Source organism: Pinus tabuliformis, chromosome Q, assembly GCF_031772625.1.
Source record: "Pinus tabuliformis cultivar Carrire ecotype Pingquan chromosome Q, CPIR1, whole genome shotgun sequence".
Taxonomy (NCBI): Eukaryota; Viridiplantae; Streptophyta; class Pinopsida; order Pinales; family Pinaceae; genus Pinus; species Pinus tabuliformis.
Window position 1 is genome coordinate 1,166,122,571 of NC_142296.1, and position 15,932 is coordinate 1,166,138,502.

The window sequence follows — 15,932 nt, forward strand, 5'->3', positions numbered from 1 at the left end:
AACCAACCTAGATCCATTTAACTCTGGATCTACCAAACATGAAGAGGGATCAAACCTCCTTAGGTGCAAACCTCCTTAAGAGTGAAAAGAGATATTATTAAATACTTGTTTTCATAAAAACCAACATAGATCCATTTCACTATCAAATCTTCTAAGGTGCAAACCTCCTTAATAGCGAAAAGAGATTTGATCCCTCTAGATAGATTCAAAGTTATGATGGATCTAAACTAATTTAATTATAATTATAATCATAATAATTATTTATTTTATTTTGTTTTATTTTTTTAATGTAATCTTACTGGCTTAAAAAGTTTCAATTAATAATTTTAATTATTATTATTATTATTTATTTTTATTTTTATGTAATTTATTGAGTCAAAATGTTTAAATAACAATACAAGACAAAACATCTCTTCCATACTAGGCTAAAGCCTAGTGCAAAAAATGAGATATTTTAGAACATAAAACTTTTGACTGTGTGGCATTTTTTTTTTTATACTCTAATCATTATTTATTTTTATACGTGTGCAATTTAGGTACCATATTCCAAAAGAATCATAATTTATAATTTCAAAGTCAAAATCAATACACTTCTCCTCATAAAAGTATTTTAAAATTTTGAGCATATAGTAGAACCTTTGGCTATGGGATAAGAAACAATGGTTCTTTAATACTTAGGCCACTCATCTATTTTATATAAAGTTTGGGGATGAAGTATCAATAAAGAAATAGAGGAGAAATAGAGTAGATCGACAAATATTTCTTAACTTATAATCTCAAAGTTAAAGTCAATATACTTCTCCTTATAAAAGCATTTTAAAAATTTGAGGATGTACCAGAATCTTTGGCTATGGGATAAGAAACAAAAAACCTTTTTGGTACTTGGGTCACTCTATTATTCTATAAGAAATTCGGAATGAAGTAGAGCACTTCAAAATTAAATTCAATGCACCATCTCTCATCTTTCTCAAAGAAGCCAACCTAATTTCATAATTTGTAATCTCAAGATTAAAGTTAATAGGCCTTCTCCCAATGCTAGCTTGGCCCCCCTTAAGAGCACATCAATCAGATACTTAATGCATATGGATAAAATGAACAAGATGGATGATAAATGACTCCTTAAAATTGCTTCAAACTCTAATCAAAATCATAATCATCTCAAATGGGAATGACACAAAGATAAGTCTTGAATTGCCTCCATCTTCATGTGGATAACTAGTCTTCCATGTTTCTTACTTAAAAAGTTGTAATTAGTGATAAGATACAAATTAAACCTATTTTTGGAATGATTAATGAAGAAGGAAATATTATATTTGAATTGGAAGAATCCTTGTAACAAAGATGAAGAAGCTAGGAAATCAGGTAGTTACTAAATATCTCATAAGTGGAAGAACCTACCAATAGAAGAGGGGATATGGAAAGATGAGTTCTTTATATAAATTTTTTTTGCAACTAATCAAGTCTCAAGGGAAAAAAATGTTTAAAAGGTAGGGGCATGTTAATCTCTAGATAAAGCCCCATGTTAACTATAAATCCCACGTTAAATTAGACATAAAGTCCTATATATTGAATTATTTTTATATTATTGTTATCAATTAACCTGTTAATTGTAAGTTTACAATTTGTCTCCTCATAAGGAGACCTAGTTTAAAAATTATCTAATTTTGTACATTTTTTCTATTGTAAATGGAGGTTTCTCCTCAAAGAGGCTTCAAGTTCATTCTTCTCTATTTTTCATGGTGTGGAGGCACTTCTCTCTCTTTTTATGCAATTTGGATTTTTTTTGGATAATAACCACCATATCTTTATTCACTATTTAAGTATTTCTCTATCACAAACTCTCAACTCAACTCTAGCATTTTAATAGCTATTATATCTCTTTACTACTTGGATATGTGGACATATTAGGGCCATCCCTCCTTTTACATGGATATGATGCTTCTTAAGCATGAAGGCTCATGTTCTACAACACTAGCTTTAGTTATTTCTTGACATTTTCATTCCACTAGTAGTGCATCAATAACTTTTTGGATATAGTGAAACATTTCATGTTTCCATTCTAGAGTAACATTCATTTTTGGTCTTTTACAATCCTTGCTTAATACATTATTATGACTAATAACTTTGGCCTCAAATTAGAAGAAAATAAAGTAATCTCTCTTGAACATGCAAAAATTACATCACTATTTTTCTTAGACATTGGTTCATGCCTTCTATAATTACATTATTATTTTCCTTAGACATGGATTCATGGCTTCTATAATAGTAACTTTCTTTTCTACTGGACACATAAGTGTTCGTTTCACTAATATTTTCATCTTTTCCAACTACGGTAGTTCCATCTCCCATCTTCAAGGGCATAGTACACAATTGAGAACCTATCACCTTTTGTTTTAACTCTCTCTCTTACAAGGATTACCACTTTATATTTGTTGATTCACAAAATTCATTGTGTGTCATTTCCTTTATGTTTCAACTTTAGGTATATATACAAATTCTAATGGCGACACTCAAACCAACTCTCTCTTTTCTATCAACAACAACTAGCTCACATCTAGCTCACTATCGCATAGATGTTTATTTTAGTGATATTTTCATCTTTCCCAATTATTCTAGCTTCATCTTCCATCTTCAAAAACATTGTACACTAAAGAAAATCTATCACCTTTAGTTTTAACTCTTTCTCTCACAAGAATTGCCAATTTATAGTTGTTGATTCACAAAGTTTACACAAATCATTTCCTTTATTTCCTTTATGTTGCAACTTTGAGTATATATACAAATTCTAAGAATGACACTCACACGAACTCTCTCTTTTCTATCAACAACAATGAGATCACTATCAAATTTCAAGCAACACCTCTTTATCTCCTCCATTTTCACAACAACTAATAACCCTCATTTTATGTATTTCACAAGAAGTCTTTAGTAGCTAAAGCCATATTGAAAACTTGTGGTAGTATCTCCCTATTTTAAGGTCTCATTCTTACATCACGAGGAAAGTGGGGACATTTTGTCCTAGTGTAACCTACCCACGGAAGATGCACCACTCAATATGAAAACACAAATTTCATTGAACAATGATCCAATAACATATGGTAATTGTAATAATGAGTACAATGTTTCTCATTTCCAATGGTTTTATTTGGTATTTATTGATGTATAACTTAGGACATTTTGTACTAATCTAACCTACCCACGGAAGATGCACCACTCAATATGAAAACACGAATTTCATTGAACAATGATCCAATAACATTTATTTAGTAATTGAGTACAATGTTTCTCATTTCCAATTGTTTTATTTGGTATTTATTGATGTATAACTTAGAGATGCATTTTTATATTTGTCAAATAATATAATATTTTTTTATTTGGGTAAAAAAATATTGATTTTAATTAGTTTTGAAAATTTTAAATAGATTTTGTGAAGTTTATAAAAGTTTTGAAAAAAATAATATTAAATTAAATATTTTGAAAATTAAAAAATAAATTTTTATTTTCTTAAAATGTAATTTTTTTCAAGTGATCAATAATTTTTTTAAAAATTATTTTAAATTGAAGTTTTAGATGTAAAAAATATTTCAAAATCAAAATATTTTATTTTAATTTAATTTTATAACATTTTTTTTTAAATTAAAACTTAATACTTACAATATCACAAGATTCTCATAGATATTATTAACTTGTAAATAGGATTTGTTAAAATAACATGAGAAAATAACATGACTTATAATGCTCAAAAACCATAACTAATTTCAAAATCAAAATATTTTATAACATTTTTATAACTTAATCTATTATCTATTATTGTCAGTCTATTATATGAGTGATTAGGTTGGTTTGTTTGTTTGTTTGTTTTTAAATAAAATCCGTTATAGTTGTAGATAAAAAATTTGATCAACAAATTTTTTTTTATAAAGAAACTCTTATTATATTAAATTTTTATATTAGTTTTTAATATTATATTAATTTAAAATTATATTCAAATATGTTTAATTTAGATTTATGTTAAATTTTTATATTAACTTTTAATATCATATTAATTTAAAATTATATTAAAATATGTTTAATTTGAATATATATATATATATATTAATTAATAAAATATTATTATTATTATTTAAATTTATTAATTACTTTTTTATAAGAAGCAAGCACTATGCATGTTTTGGTATCTGCTTATTTCACAAGGTTCATGGAACTTCAATTTTAAGATTCAAATTTTGGTGAACCTTAAAGATCAAACTTCATAGCCTTTGATCAAGTTCATAGATCAAAATTCATAACCTCATGTGAGAAATTAAGCTTGTAATCTATCTTTACAATTTCCATGTCCCTGATAACATTTTCTATGTTTATTGATGTTGATATCTTACTATTTTATCATATATATATATATATATATATGAACCTAATGTCGACTTCATCCAAACCTCATAAAAAAAATTAGAGCTAACCTAATCATTGTCAAACCGGAACCATGTGACTTAGGCATCGACTAATAATACAGAGGATTGAGATTTATTTCCAAAAGATTTATTCCCTTATTTGTCTCTTTAATTAAATTTATTAATTGAAAAAATTGTCATATGAACCAGTGTCATTTGAAGTGAGTTATATTTTTGTTTGGGGAACGTGGTTTTGATAAGTCATAGTATTGGCACCTGATATTGTAATAATGTCTATTTACATATTAAAAATCTCCATGGTAAAGTTGGAATAAATCTTCATAATTAAGAATTGTGTTATTTTTTGGAGAAGTATATATATTTAATTTATATATTAATTTTTTTATAATTAATAATAAAAATAATAAAAGTAAACTTATAATTTAATCACTTTTTATGATTTTTTTATGTATAATGAAATAAATATGCTTATTATGAATTGAGGCCTATAGATTTTAATAATTATTTAATTTATGTAGTTATATTAGTAGTATTAAACTTGTACTAATTATTATTATTTTATTATGCCTTTAATTTATGTAGTTATATTAGTAGTATTAAACTTGTACTAATTATTATTATTTTATTATGCCTTTAACTTATGTAGTTATATTAGTAGTATTAAACTTGTACTCATTATTATTATTTTATTATGCCTTTATTTTTATAGGTATACATTAGACATATTGTTACATGTATATATTGGGAATGTAAAATATATTATAAAATAAACCTATTATAAATTGATATCTATAATATTATCAACCTTTAATTTATATAATTATCAACCCTTTACATATCTCAAAATTGATGTCCAACCTTAAATCAAATTAAATTAGTTTTCAGTTTTTAAATTATATAAAAAAATTGCTTATTCTAAGTTGATTCAACATCGTCCAAATCATCGTCTACCCTAACTAAAACGACACGTTAATGGCATGCTTGTCAACTGCACCATTCGCCCTAACTAAGAAGGCACGTTCATGACAATGCTTGCCAGTTGCTCCAATTTACATGATAACTGGTTTTTGCTTGGTTTTATTTTTATAAAAATCACAGCTGCAACTCAAAATTACTTGAAGTTTTTGGGTGGTAGAAGCTGTGTTCTCAACTATGATTTCAAATTTTGGATTCACATCAAATTTGAAACCAAATAATATTATCTCAAAGCTGCCTCAAGTTATAGAAGGAAAATTATGCAGGTTGTGCATGTAACATCTACTATGAAATTAACAAGCCTAAATGAAGATCCACATAGCTAATATGAGAACTTACAAGAAATGTAAGATGAAAATCGACTGAAAGCATTACCTGCAAAAAAGTTTATAGATCGACTGAAAGTTTTGCCTGCAAAAAAGTTTATAATAGACAGAAGTCATTGTCTGCAAAGAAGAGTTTATATATCGACAGACTGACTCCAATCTACTGAATTGTATAAGTAATGCGATGACTTCAATCTACTGAATTGTATAAGGGAAAAAAAAAGGTTGGTACAATCGGTTGAATGATTTGGGAGAAAGTATCGTGGAGGAAAGGAAGCCATTAGTTTTGCGGGGAAAGGAATCTAAGTTACCTAAAAATGAGTAGAATCTCTCAGGATTACTAATATTTCTTCATTAAAAATAAAAATAATTGATAATATCTTAGTGTTTTTTAACCAGAAGGATTTCTTTTAATACTTCGGTCATTTTTATATGGATGACTCTGAGGTACTTTTAGAGAATTTTGAAAAAATAGGGATGGCTATGAGTTGCTTTTAGAGAATTTTGGAAAAATAGGGATTACTACGAGGTACTTTTTATAGAATTTTGGAAAAATAGGAGAAATATAATTTCAAGACTAAATTCAAAATATTCTAAAAAGCGAACATATATTAGAATTTTTTATTATGATAAAATAATAAATAGTAATAATAATTTTTCTTTGATATTTTGGTCACTCTCTTTATTTCTTATAATTTTGGAGATGAGATGTTTTTAGATAATTTTTAGAGAAATAGAATAAATCAAAAAAGATTTTATAACACATATAATCTTAAAATTAAAGCGAAGACACTTTTCTTTATAAATTTCTTTTCATAAAAGTATCCTTATTATGTTCTTATATACTGAAACATTTGGTTATGGGATAAGAAAAAAACTCCTCTATATTTGGTTTGGTTACTTTAATATTTTATATGAAGTTTGGAGATGAAAAAGAGAAAATTCAAAAAAATTTCATAAGTTATAATCTCAAAATTAAAGGCAATGCATCTTCCCTCCTCTTTCTAAGATAAGCCAACCTGATTTCATAACTTATAATTTCTAAGAGTTGATACATCCTCTCTCATCTTCCTCACAAAAGCCAACCATTTCCCCCTTAAGAGTAAAGTCAATTTTAGATATTTAATGTAGAAAAAAATAAGACAAACAACATAAATAACTAAAAGCTCTTAAAATCTGCTTCAATCTCTAATCAAAATCATAAACTACTCAAGTGCGAATAACATAAAAAAGCTAATCTTTATTAAATAATGAGTAAATACAAGAATGCCATTATATAAAACACTAATAATACATCTAAGTTTAAGAAGAATTATGATACAATAAAAAATTATTACAATAAAAAAAAGATCAACACTAAATTTGAAAATGATAAAAAAAAAAAATTAGATTTTGAAAAATATTGAGAAAAATCAATATTTTTAAAATACAAACCATTTTTACTTTTTTTTTTTAAGGAAAAATATGCATTTTTCTGTTGGAGATTTTTCAAAGGGAAAAATACCAAAAACCAAATAAACAAACACACAGAGGCAATGCTCTGTTTTTACTTTTCTCCAGGATCCTTTTGTGCACAGAAGACTTAAAAAAAATTCACTGAGAGACAGAGTATTTCAACACCATAAAAACATTCTATTCATTGAAACCTGATGCAAAGATTTACCACTGTAAAATCCTTTTTATATTCACTGGTGTGAAAAACAACTTACTGCTGTAATAAAAGTTTACATAAGTTTACTGCTGTAAATAAAAATAACACAGGTTTACAAAAATCGCTCCACCATTTCCTTTATGCACTGCTGTGCAAAACCACACATGGTTTTTCTCTACACCAAAAAAAATTACATCACCTGGTTCTTATCTTTTTACACACTGCTGTGTGTTCAATACATACCACACATGGTTTTCGCTGCACCACAGTTTCTTTTGATGGCCAACATATATCTAAAACATTACAGCCTATTGGTTTTTTACTGCCGCACGTTTCTCAAAATGGTCAACACTTAAAAAAATTACATACACATATCCCATACAAAATTTATGTAATAAGCATATACGCCCATACCCCCGATATATAAAAAAACATTAAAATTTAAACCCTTACCAATACTTCTACGGTAACAATTAATTCCATAATTATTTTACTGCGGTCAACCATGCTTTTAATTTACTCCACGCAATAGCATTAATGTATGTTCGTATGCAGGTTTGGGCAATCAACGGTTGAAAGGAGTGGAGCAGATCGAACGGCGAAAATGATATCGGAAGGCCAACAAGTGCTGAACGTTAACCTCCGAGAAAATGACGTTGCGTTACGTCAGGGCTGAACCACGTGTCAGCTCCAAATTGTATCGGAGCTCCTTCCCGGATTATTCCTTCTGCCTGAAATCAACCCGAGAGCTTTCCGGCGAGGTTTATTGACCGGTTTCTGGCAGCTGCGTTGAAATTAGATTTCAACACTCCCCTTTAATTTCAACAGCTGGGCATTCGGTCATACCCAGACACTTTCTCAAAAATTCAAAGCTCTTCTGATCAAGTGGCTTTGTCAAGATGTCTGCTATCTGTTCTTGAGTCCTGCAATGTTCTAGGACAATTTCTCCATTGTTCACTAATTCTCTGATGTAGTGAAACCTTGTATCAATGTGTTTCGTTCTCTTATGAAACACTGAATTCTTTGACAAAGCAATAGCTGAGCTATTGTCACAAAAAATCACTGTCGCTTTTGCCTGCTCTTGGCCTAAGCTTCTCAACATTCTTCTCATCCACACTGCTTGACATGCTGCTGCTGTAGCTGCCACATATTCAGCCTCTGCTGTAGACAATGCTACAATGGACTGCTTCTTAGAAGCCCATGAAATGGCTCCTGAACCCATATTAAAAACATAACCGGAAGTGCTCTTCCGATCATCTACACTTCCAGCCCAATCGCTATCTGTGTACCCAACCAAATCTGAATGTTCTGAGGCATGATATAAAATTCCAAACATTTTGGTGCCTTTGACATACCTCAAAATTCTCTTTGCTGCCTGCCAATGTGCCTCCTTTGGCCTCTCCATGAACCTGGAAATTAAACTAACAGCATACATTAAATCAGGCCTAGTAGCTGTTAAGTACATGAGGCTGCCTACAATACTCTTGTACAAACTAGGATCAAAATCCTTGCTGCTGTCCTCTCTGCTGAGCTTTAATCCCATTACTGTGGGAGTGATGGCTGCCTTGCATTCTTCCATCTTAAATCTGCTCAAAATTTGATTTACATATCTTGCTTGAGATATAAAAATTCCTTTTTCATTTTGCTCTACTTCTATGCCTAAGAAATATCTCAAGAAACCCATGTCAGTCATTTCAAATTCATCCTTCATGACTGATTTAAAATTTTTAATGAGCTGATCATCATTACCTGTGAAAATCACATCATCAACATACAAGACAACAATTAAAATTTTACCATCCTTTTCTTTGATGTAGACTGTGGGTTCTCCTTCACATTTGTCAAATTCATTATCCAATAGATATGAATCTATCCTGCTGTACCATGCTCTTGGCGCTTGCTTCAGCCCATAAAGAGCTTTCTTCAATTTGCACACTTTGTGCTCTTCACCTTTCTTCTCATATCCGAGAGGCTGTTCCACATAGACCTCTTCCATTAACACTCCATTTAGGAATGCTGATTTCACATCCATTTGATAGACTTTCCATTTGTTTTGTGCTGCTACGGACAGCACTGCTCTCACGGTTTCCATTCTTGCAACCGGGGCGAAAGTCTCCTCATAATCTCTTCCATACTGCTGCTTGTAGCCTTTGACAACCAGCCTTGCCTTGTGCCTTTCTATCTTGCCTTCAGCATTGCTCTTGGTCTTGTAGACCCATTTCACACCAATGACTTCTTTGCCTTTTGGTAACTCAACCAAATCCCATGTTTTGTTTCTCTCTATGGCATTCATTTCTTCATCCATAGCTTCTATCCATTTCCTATCTTTAATAGCTTCTTCAAAATGAATAGGATCATCAACATGACAATACAAGGCAAATAAGGAATTCATTCCTTCTTCATAAATTTCACTTAGATTTCTAAACTTCTTACCTCGTTCACTTGGTGTGCAAGTGCTTGAAGATGCACTTGAATTTCCTCCTTGTGGTGTGCTTGGAGAAGCACTCTCATCGATCCTCAATGGTGTCCCTTGCTGTCCTTGTGTTGGCGCTGCTGTTTGGGGATGCATTTCAGCCACTTCCTCTTCATCTTCATCATGAGACAAACAGTTCTTGACATTCACTGTTTTCTCTATGCTTCCATCCCAAGCTTCCTCTTCAATGAATTGAACATCCCTGCTTACAAAGAACTTCTTGGTAGATGGGATGTACAGCCTGTAGGCTTTGGATTCATCACTGTATCCAATGAAGATGCATTTCTCCCCTTTGCTGTCCAACTTCCTCCTTAGCTGATCCGGAATGTGTGCATAGGCCACACACCCAAAAACTCTCATGTGGGTGACTCCTTGCTTTCTCCCACTCCATGCCTCTTCTGGCACTTTGTTCATGACTGCTTTTGTAGGACACCTGTTCAAAATATACACTGCACAATTTACAGCTTCAGCCCAATAATCATTTGGCAAATGCTTTGCCTTCAGCATGCTCCTCGCCATATCCATGATGGTCCTGTTCTTCCTTTCAGCAACTCCATTTTGCTGCGGAGTGTACCTTGCTGTAAACTGTTTGTGAATTCCATTTTCTCTACAAAATCTTAGGAATTCCTTGGAGATATACTCACCTCCTCTATCAGTTCTCAAAACTTTTATATGCAGCCCGCTTTGGTTTTCAACAAATGCCTTGAAATTTTGGAATTTCTCAAACACTTCACTTTTGTTTTTAAGGAAATATATCCAAGTCTTTCTTGTAAAATCATCAATGAATGTCAAGAAATATAGGCTGCCAGCTAATGATGGAGCTTGCATTGGTCCACACAAATCTGAATGGATAATCTCTAAGGGTGCCTTTGCCCTTATGCTTTTCCCTGATGGAAAACTTTCTCTATGTTGTTTTCCCAAAATGCAGCCTTCACATAGGCTGTCCGGTTTCTCTATCAATGGTAATCCTCTTACCATTCCTTTTCTGCTCAACAAATTCAGACCTCCAAAATTTAGATGCCCGAATCTCAAGTGCCATAACCAGTTCTCATCCTTTGGCACGCTTTGGAAGGCCTCTTGGGTGACCGCTGCCATTTCCCTTTTGTTCTTCATGTCTGCCCTGATCCGGAGAGGGAACATCCTGTTCCTTGTCATCTTCACTTCAGCAATGCATCTTTTGCTGGGTGGTATGTCCATGATGGTGCACACATCATTTACAAAGTAAACATTGTAACCCTTTTGGATAAGTTGTCCAACACTCAATAGGTTACATCTCATTCCGGGGACATAGTAGACATCTGCTATGGTTTTCCTTTCTCCTTGCTTTGTAAATATTTTTACCTCCCCTTTTCCCATAACAGACACTTTACTATCAGTTCCTAGTGTGACCTCTGATTTCAAATTCTGATTTAAGGCTGAAAAGAGGGCTATATTCCCTGTCATATGGTTGCTGCAACCTGAGTCTAAAAACCATATGTCCTCACTATGTGTTTCAGCCATGTTACAAGCTAACAGGACATTATTTTGACTGCTGTTTTCTCTTGTAACATTTGCATTTTGTCTATTGTTCATATCATGCTGTTTCTTTCTACAATCACTTGCATAATGTCCATACTTTTTGCAATAATAGCATTGAACATTAGATTTATCATACCTTTGTCCTTGAGCATGATATTGTCCTCCTTGTTGGCTGCTGCCTTGGCCTTGGTTCTGATTTGGATTGCTGCCTCTTCCTTGTGCATTTGATGGGCTGTTCCTTCCACCTCTGTTCTGGCTTCTGCCTCTTCCTCTCTTGTTTCCTCTTCCTTGACCTCTTCCTCTTCCAAAGGACATCTGGGTCTTGAAGGCTTGCTCAAGAGATGAGTTTTCATTCCTACTCAACCTCTGCTCATGTGTTATCAGTGATGCATGTAGCTCATCAACTGAATAACTTGAGAGATCCTTTGTCTCTTCGATGGTGGTGACTATGGCATCAAACTTTGAGGGTAAGACCCTCAATATTTTCTCCACAACCCTTTTATCTTCAATGGTTTCTCCATGAGTTCTCATTTGTGTGATTACTCCAATCACATGAGTGAAGAATGAGTCAATGTTATCTGACTCCTTCATGTTCAAGTTCTCAAAATCCTTTCTCAGCAATTGTAGCTTTGCTGTCTTCACTCTCTCCATGCCTTGATAGGCTGTCTTGAGGGTTTGCCATGCTTCATTTGCTGTCTTAGCTGCTGCTAACCTTGGAAACACACTCTGGTCTACTGCTAGATACAACAACATACGGGCTTTCGAATCCTTCTTCCTATTGCTCTTCAGCTGATCTCTCTCTCCCTGAGTTAGTGCATTGAACTCAGTTTCATCTGCTGGTTCTTCAAAACCTTCCTCAACTATTTCCCATAAATCTTGAGAGGCAAACAGGGCTGTCATGGTTATTGCCCAATAGTCATAGTTCTTCCCATTAAACTGTGGGAGCTGGGTGTTAAACAAACCCATACCAGTGCTTGTGCTGGCCATTCCTTGTATTCTGATCTATGCCTCTAAATCCTTGACTGTGTGTTTAAAGCAAATCACTGCTTCTTCAGCAACACAAAAAAAACTTTTTGGAATACCTGAATCTTTTGTTGACTGTCTTCTGTCTGCCTGAGAAGTTTTGCTGCAGCAGCAACCTTCTCCCTTCAGCTTCTTTGTCACCTTCAAAGAGCCTAAGCCTGCTCTGATACCACTGTTGGAGATTTTTCAAAGGGAAAAATACCAAAAACCAAATAAACAAACACACAGAGGCAATGCTCTGTTTTTACTTTTCTCCAGGATCCTTTTGTGCACAGAAGACTTAAAAAAAATTCACTGAGAGACAGAGTATTTCAACACCATAAAAACATTCTATTCATTGAAACCTGATGCAAAGATTTACCACTGTAAAATCCTTTTTATATTCACTGGTGTGAAAAACAACTTACTGCTGTAATAAAAGTTTACATAAGTTTACTGCTGTAAATAAAAATAACACAGGTTTACAAAAATCGCTCCACCATTTCCTTTATGCACTGCTGTGCAAAACCACACATGGTTTTTCTCTACACCAAAAAAAATTACATCACCTGGTTCTGTCTTTTTACACACTGCTGTGTGTTCAATACATACCACACAAGGTTTTCGCTGCACCACAGTTTCTTTTGATGGCCAACATACATCTAAAACATTACAACCTATTGGTTTTTTACTGCCGCACGTTTCTCAAAATGGTCAACACTTAAAAAAATTACATACACATATCCCATACAAAATTTATGTAATAAGCATATACGCCCATACCCCCGATATATAAAAAAAACATTAAAATTTAAACCCTTACCAATACTTCTACGGTAACAATTAATTCCATAATTATTTTACTGCGGTCAACCATGCTTTTAATTTACTCCACGCAATAGCATTAATGTATGTTCGTATGCAGGTTTGGGCAATCAACGGTTGAAAGGAGTGGAGCAGATCGAACGGCGAAAATGATATCGGAAGGCCAACAAGTGCTGAACGTTAACCTCCGAGAAAATGACGTTGCGTTACGTCAGGGCTGAACCACGTGTCAGCTCCAAATTGTATCGGAGCTCCTTCCCGGATTATTCCTTCTGCCTGAAATCAACCCGAGAGCTTTCCGGCGAGGTTTATTGACCGGTTTCTGGCAGCTGCGTTGAAATTAGATTTCAACATTTTCTAAGTTTTTAATCCTTAAAACTCTTTTAAGATATTTTTCCAAGAGCAAAACAAATGGCATAAGTAAACAACAGAAAGTTTCAAACACACAATAATACATGCATTCAAGAGTGATTTCATATTTTACTTCTGGCAATATTTTCAACAGCAATTCAAAAGCTACCTGAAGTTATCTAGAACCTGAGTTCTCAACTATGATTTCAAATCTTAATTCACATAAAAATTAAAACAGCAACTCAAAGCTACTGAAAGTTATTCCGTGTTTAATAGCTGAGTTCTCGACTGTGATTTCAAATTCTGGATTCACATTAAAATATCAACAGCAATTTAAAGCTACCTGAAGTTATCTAGCGTTAGAAACAGAATTAGTTCTTTGAAATCTCTTCGTTAAATTTTGAGAATACTTTCAGATCTATGGGCAAAGTATCAACCACTTTAGTTCACTCTTGTCTGTAACATAAATTGAATTACTTATGTCGATGCCAGGTAGTTTAAAACTGCAAACCATGGAAATGCCATTTAAGAAAAAGCATCAATATATTTCCCTGCTATTAGTACCTGGTCAAGGCCTCCAAATACTTCTGTTCTGTTTCTTAGACCCGAAGAACATTTTCAAAGAATACCTGGGCGACAATGTTCAACTTCATGCCATTCCCAGCGTGAGCCTCATCCTCAAAATACGCCATATTGAAAAAGAAGCCTGACTCGCTCGAGCCTGAAGATCAAGTTCACAGTACTCCATTAAATAACCCTTTATCACTCCATTTTTCATCCATTTTAAAGCAACATAAAAGGCAAAATAGAGGGTAGAATACAGTAGTTAGACTCGTGAATTTTTCTCATCCAGAACTGTAGAATAAGGAACACCAATTCCCTACGAAACCATGACATGATGTCAGATTTTACTTTACTGTTAAATATCCATGTCCATTATAAAGAATTTAACAAATAGCAACTCCTTCATAGCTGATGGCGTGTCCAGTCCAAACTGAACGCTCAAGACGAGCATTTTACAGTCTCAAATCAGAAATTTTAGGTGTTTTTGAAAAACAGCTTAAATACAAATTTTAGATGTTCCTGAAAAACAGCTTAAATAAGGGCGTTTGGCCGAACTGCGAACTGCAATGCCTTTGGAAGTTTCAATAAAAAAATTCTAGACACTTATTTTCATCAATTAACAGAGTCTAAATTTTCGAACTACAGTAGTTCGTAATGTTTACAGTCGCTTGCTTGAAAACGGGGAACAGAGCAAAATATCCGATACAAGGCACAGCCACAATCAGAGAGCGGAGACTCAAACACATAACACAGAAACTTGGAACTTAATAATTTTAGAACTTCAAATTCATTTGCTGATTGAACTAATATTTATATAAAGCATAGATTTTCTTAGAGTTCGATGGAGCGGTGGCTTCTTCAGGAAGCTAGCCCATTTGTCAATGGATTCTAGAACTTCATTTAAACCATGTGTTGAATTCTAGATCAATCCAGCCGCTGTAATAATGATGTTCAACCCATTTGTCAATGGATTCTAGAACTTCATTTAAACCATGTGTTGAATTCTAGATCAATCCAGCCGCTGTAATAATGATGTTCCACTGATTCATGCACAGACACATTAAACTTGCTGACGTGGTCGCGCCGTTTGAGTAGTTGTGATTAATGGTCTAACACCTCCCCTTAATCACAACTACTTAAAATTTAATTTTCCTGCTGGTCTAAGTCTCAGCAAGACTTACAACAAAACATTTCATTTTTGTCTTCTTGTTAAAGGGTCCATGCTTGTTCCTTTTCCTTTGCTAGTGTAGTTTCATTTTCACCTTTCTTGTAATAAGATAGTGAATGAACTTCTCCTTTCTTGATTGCAGGTTAACATTCTTTTTATTCAATATTGCTTCACGTTCTTGAGATTTATACTTGTCCTTAATGCTTGCAATTTCTTCAAGTTTTGTTGCTTCTTCCTGATTGTCAATATCTGCACACTTAAAAACAATGTTAGATTCATAAACAGAACCATATTGATTTTTGTCATTGTGCTCTTTGGAAAGAGTTTTGCTTCATTTTTTTTTTGTTGACATAGTTGATTGATTCATGTCTTCAACCTCTTTTGTCAATTCTGTTGCTACAAACATGTTGTCCTGCATTTGATTTGTATATGGAGATAGGCAACTCCTCTCACCAAACAACAACTCATCAATAAGATGCTTTTCATGCATCATATTTAACCACTCATCATGGGATACATAATTTTCATCAAATTTGACTTCATCACAGGGTGTTTCCTTAATATCACATACTACTCTATTGTCACCTAAAGACATACTTTCAGCCTTAATCCCAGCTATGATGCTTTCAACACAAACACCTTCATCAACTTCAGCTTTCTCACTACC